The sequence below is a fragment of the Microtus pennsylvanicus genome, chromosome 11, assembly GCF_037038515.1.
Source record: "Microtus pennsylvanicus isolate mMicPen1 chromosome 11, mMicPen1.hap1, whole genome shotgun sequence".
Taxonomy (NCBI): Eukaryota; Metazoa; Chordata; class Mammalia; order Rodentia; family Cricetidae; genus Microtus; species Microtus pennsylvanicus.
In genome coordinates this window covers 66,292,922-66,298,375 of record NC_134589.1, presented here as the reverse complement: position 1 = coordinate 66,298,375, position 5,454 = coordinate 66,292,922, and the positions used below count along the sequence as shown (strand labels likewise).

Sequence of the window (5,454 nt, the reverse complement as noted above, 5' to 3'; positions counted from 1 at the left end):
AAGCATGTCACATCTTCTCATAGCCCAGTCCTGGCAAAACCCCAAGCTCCTGGGGATATGGTGTTTTAGAGCGGGGGGTGACACTTTTGCTTCTTAAATTGTCAGAGATTTTTCCCTATTTCATTCATTCATTCATTCATTCTGAGAAAAGATCTCAGTCTGTAGCTCCAACTGTCCTGGAGCTCACAGGGATCAAGGCCTTGAATTTATAGAGATCCACCTGTCTCTGCCTCCTAAATGCTGGGATTAAAGGCATGCACCACCACCACCACCACCACGGAACATTGGCTTTTGATCAAGATCTTTGATCTCTAATCTAGTCAAAGATGGTATTTACCAGCATTTGAGAGGTAACTAGGATGTTAGCCATTTATATACTGGGATGTACTTAACCAGAAACATCCATACTTTTGATCTGTAGCTCTCAGATGCATTTTAGTGCAATAGCTCATCTATATTCTACTTTTAATAACAAAACATTGATCATTTCATTTCCTCAATTTTATGCTCATCAACAATTTGGAAAGTTAAGGTTCCTTCAAGTTCACGAGAAGTAAAATTATTTGTTGAAGGTTAAAAAACACGTACACGGAAGAGATAAATGGACACCAGCCAGTCTCAAACCTCAGTTCCCCATCCTCTGTGGGACCAGGCCTGGATACCTTCTGTCGGGCTTTGTCTTGGGCTAGTTACCTTTGACTCTTCCGACTCACCGTGTGCTGTGGGTGCTTCATCTTGACTGGGTGTTAAAGGTGCTCTAGGCTTTGGAGTCACACTGCTTAGGGAGACTATGGGTGGGTTGAGAGAGCTTCCAGAGGGTGTCGGGTGAGCTCCCTTCCCTTCTCTGTAAGTACCCCAGCCTCCTATACTAGACCCCTCCTTTGAAGGCTTCTCTCCCCGATAAAAACCTGCACACTTGCCTGTCACTCACCCTTTGTCTGTCTCCCCTTTTGGCCAGCCCACACACAGGCAAGGGCTCTCCCAATGGAGAGTTCTTTATTTCTCTGGGGATTTTGACCCACTCTTTGTCCCTGGGAGAGTGACCTTGAACATGTGATCTCTGTCTCCACCTCGCCAGTGCTGGGTTGACATGCCTAGGTCACTGAGGTAACTGTGCCTGCTGTCAGCGATCCTGTGTTACTATTGTCATTGTTTGAAGGCTCCTTGCTACTCAGTGATGAGTACGTCATTTTTTCATCACTCCGCCCCCGCTTTCTGTTCTTTGATAGACGAAGGTGCTATAATTAGTCCATTAGGGGTGTGGTAAACCACTTGCTGAGCAGTTGTGAGCACCTGAGTTTGAATTTCCAGAGTCTACATAAAGCTGTATGCTGTAGTATATCTGTAACCCCACTATTCCAACAGTGAGGAGAGCGAAAAAGACACCAAACTCTCGGGAAGCTCATGGACTATACACACACCTCACACACATCACACACCATACACACATCCCCCACACACACCACACACACATCATACCATACACCACACCACACACCACACACACATCACACCATACACACATCCCCCACATACACCACACACACATACACCACACCACACACACATCACACCATACACCACACCACACACCACACACACATCACACCATACACCACACCACACACCACACACACATCACACCATACACCACACCACACACCACACACACATCACACCATACATACACCACACACATACACACACATCACACCTCACATACCACACACACACACTTAAAAAAATAGTCTACTTGCCAGGTGGCGGTAGCACATGCCTTTAATCCCAGCACCCGGGGAGGCAGAGGCCCGTGAATCTCTTTGAGTTTGAGACCATCCTGGTCTACAGAGTGAGTTCCAGGACAGTCAAGGCTACACAGAGAAACTCTGACTTGAAAAACAAACAAACAAAAAAACACAAAAAAAAACCCAACAACAAAAAATAGCCAGCTTGTCTTAGGTGCTGTTCTATTGCTGTGAAGAGACACCATGACCAAGGCTACTCTTATAAGAGAAGGCATTCAATTGGGGGCTTGCTTATCATTTTTTGGAGACTTAGACCATTACCATCACAGCAGGAAGTGTGGTGGCCAGTAGGCAGACAGCGCTGGAGAAATGGCTGAGAGCCCTACATCCTGATCCTCAGGCAGTAGACAGAAAGAGAACTTGGTCAGGTTTGGGCTTTCGACGTGTCAAGGTCCTCTTCCAGTGACACCCTCCTACAATTCGGCATCTTCTCCAACACAGGCCCATCTCCTAATCCTCCTAATTCTTCTCAGACAGTTCCACTCCCTGGTGATCAAGCATTCAAATTTATGAGCCACTGGGGGCCATTCTCATCCAAACCACTACACAGCTCATAACCATGCAATGATTTTAAGTATGTAAGCAAAAGCAAAGAGTCATGTTTCTCACTTTAAATCTAGTCAGGAGTGGTTGTGGTCAGCGAGGAGGCACGTCACAAGCAGAGACAGGCCAGACAACAGGCCTCTTGCAACACACACTTAGCTAGGTTAGGAATGCAAGGGAAAAGCTCTACAAAGAACTTAAGAGCCACCGTAAGCCTGGGCAGTGGCTCTGTTAGTACAGTGTTCGCCTAGTCTGCACAAGGCTCTGGGCGCCAGTCCCAGTTACTTATTTTCCCATAATGCTTTTATCCAGCTGTGGCTCACATCATTCCGTTAGTTTGCTGTTTGCTCTGCTGGGGATTTAACCTCAGGTCTTCCACATGCCAGCCAACAGCTTTGCCCCTGAGTCACATCCCACCCTCTTTGTGTTCACTTTTTATTTTGGCGACAGGCTCTCACTAAGTTGTTGCTCAAGCTGACCTCGAACCCCCTCTATAAACAGCACAGGTAGATGTTGAACTTGTCATTCTCTTGCCTCAGCCTCCTGTGTCACTGGGATTAGAGGCCTGCACCTCCGGGCCTGGATGGCTCGCCGGTTTGTTTGTTTTTGCAAGCAGCTTTTGCTCATTGGTAAGTCAGAGTTACCTAGCAGTGTGCTCTAAGTCAGGTGGCATGCTGGTTTTTTTGATGCATCATTTTAATTACACGAGATGTGTATTTCTAACTTTCTCCTATGTTATGTTAATCTTTTCAAGCACAAAAGATGCTTGGGACAAATGTCCAGGAGGGCTACACGTGTCAAGACTTCCACGCTACAAAATTGTCCTTGGACATGGAACACAACAGCAGCGTGCCTGCGGAGAGCGCTGTCTTTTTAAAACCCTCCCCCAGCCAAATGTTATTTAAAAAGTAGGTCAATAATCCTTGCTGAGGATGAAATCTCTTTCTCCACTGGAGGGAGAGGAGGGGAGAGGGAAAGGGGAGGAAAAGGGGTAGACAGGCAGGGGGAGAGGAAGGGAGGGAAGGAGAGATGAGGGAGTGGTGAGATGAGAGGGAAGGGAAGGAGGAGGAAAAGAAGGAAACAGTATAGATGGGAAAGCCGTTCCTTTCGGGTAGCAATGAGAACGTGTCTTCTCTTAAAGATGGACATATAATGAAAACCTCCAAAGAAGTGAGCTTTTATCTCTGGCTCCTCAGATCGCCAGGGCAGCAGAGTAATTTATGGGAAATTATTTTTTAAACATTTGGGGGATAAGTTTTGATTCTGTGGCTGGACAAAGTTAAGGCCACTTTCTTCCTGAGATTACCTTCAGGGCACACTTTCTAAGCCTGACGCTGCAGAAATCCTTTCTGGACATAAGGAAAGCAACCACTCTTTCATTTGTGGGATTTCCAGGGCATCAGGGGCTGTGAGATGCACCATCCATTTTCTTTAAAAAAATATTTATTTACTATTAATTTATAGAAGTGTGTGTTTGTCCACAGGGCCAGAAGACGGTGTCAGACCGCCTGGAGCTACAGTCAGCCATGGTGAGCTGCCCAACATGGGAACTGGGAACTGAATTATGCAAGGGCAGCAAGTGCTGCTAACTGATGAGTCACCTCCACACCCATCCCCACCCATTCTGTTTCTTGTTTCCCCCACTTTGGCTGTGTGGTACTTGTACTTATCAGTGTGTGTGTGTGTGTGTGAGTGTGTGTGTGTACATCTGTGTACATGTACATGCATGTGGAGACTGAGGTTGATATCAGGTATCTTTCTTCAATTGCATTCTATCTTATTTTCGGGAGACAGGGTGTCTCAATGAACCTGAACTCACTGATTTGGCTAGGCTGACTGGCCAATGACCTTTAGGCCTCCATCTGTCTCCGCCTGCCTCCCCTTCTCTCTGGCACTGGAACCACAGACATGCACCGCCTTGCCCGGCTTTTTTTTTTTTTTTTTTGAGACAGGGTTTCTCTGTGGTTTTGGAGCCTGTCCTGGAACTAGCTCTTGTAGATCAGGCTGGTCTCGAACTCACAGAGATCCACCTGCCTCTGCCTCGCAAGTGCTGGGATTAAAGGTGTGCGCCACCAGCACCCGGCCTTGCCCGGCTTTTTTTTTTTCTTACTTAGTTTTTATTCATAATCATAAACTTAACTCTGCAATCCAGCTAGACTTGAAGGGGAATGAGGAGAATATGGAACCCAAAGAACTTCAGTGAGAGCAGAGATTACAGGGTACTGCGAGCAGATGGGGCTGGGGTGCTCTCCTGAGCTACAGAAGGAATGGTCTGGTGGGTAAGAAGCCCGCAAGTCAAAAGAATTAGAGTTGTCCACAGTCGGAAATGGTGATCTTCTTGCTGGTCTTGCCATTCCTGGACCCAAAACGCTCCATGGCTTCCACAATGTTCATGCCTTCTTTCACCTTCCCAAAGACCACATGTTTGCCATCCAGCCACTCAGTCTTGGTGGTGCAGATAAAAAACTGGGAACCGTTTGTGTTTGGTCCAGCATTTGCCATGGACAAGATGCCAGGACCTGTATGCTTCAGGATGAAGTTCTCATCCTCAAATTTTTCTCCGTAGATGGATCTGCCGCCAGTGCTATTATGGCGTGTGAAGTCACCACCCTGGCACATGAATCCTGGAATAATCCTGTGAAAGGAAGAACCCTTATATCCAAATCCTTTCTCCCCAGTGCTCAGAGCACGAAAGTTTTCTGCTGTCTTTGGAACTTTGTCTGCAAACAGCTCGAAGGAGACGCGGCCCAAGGGCTCGCCATCGGCCGCGATGTCGAAGAACACGGTGGGGTTGACCATGGCTGCAGCAAGCGGTGAGAGGGGACAGCGGCGTCTGCAAAGCCCTTGCCCGGCTTTTTAAGGCTGATGGTATCAAATATTTGGCCTGATTTGGGCTTCAAGGCACAAAAGAACTGCCCAAGAAACCCAAAGCCAATAACAGGGCACCTTTCAGGGATCAGTCCCGACCCACACACCAGTACCGTGTTCCTCTTGGAAGATAAAGAAACCACTAATTAGCATAGAGATGCTGGGTTTTGAAACGTGTATAATGGGAATCCAACAGAGGATGGGAGGAAGGAAGAGCTATGCAAATAAAAATAGGCAA

The 5,454-nt window shown here is 47.1% G+C and overlaps 1 pseudogene; it reads right to left on the bottom strand.

Annotated features, from left to right (window-relative positions):
- Positions 1-4,442: 4,442 nt before the first annotated feature.
- LOC142860814 (peptidyl-prolyl cis-trans isomerase A pseudogene) lies at positions 4,443-5,184 on the bottom strand (annotated as a pseudogene).
- Between the last annotated feature and the right edge of the window lie 270 nt (positions 5,185-5,454).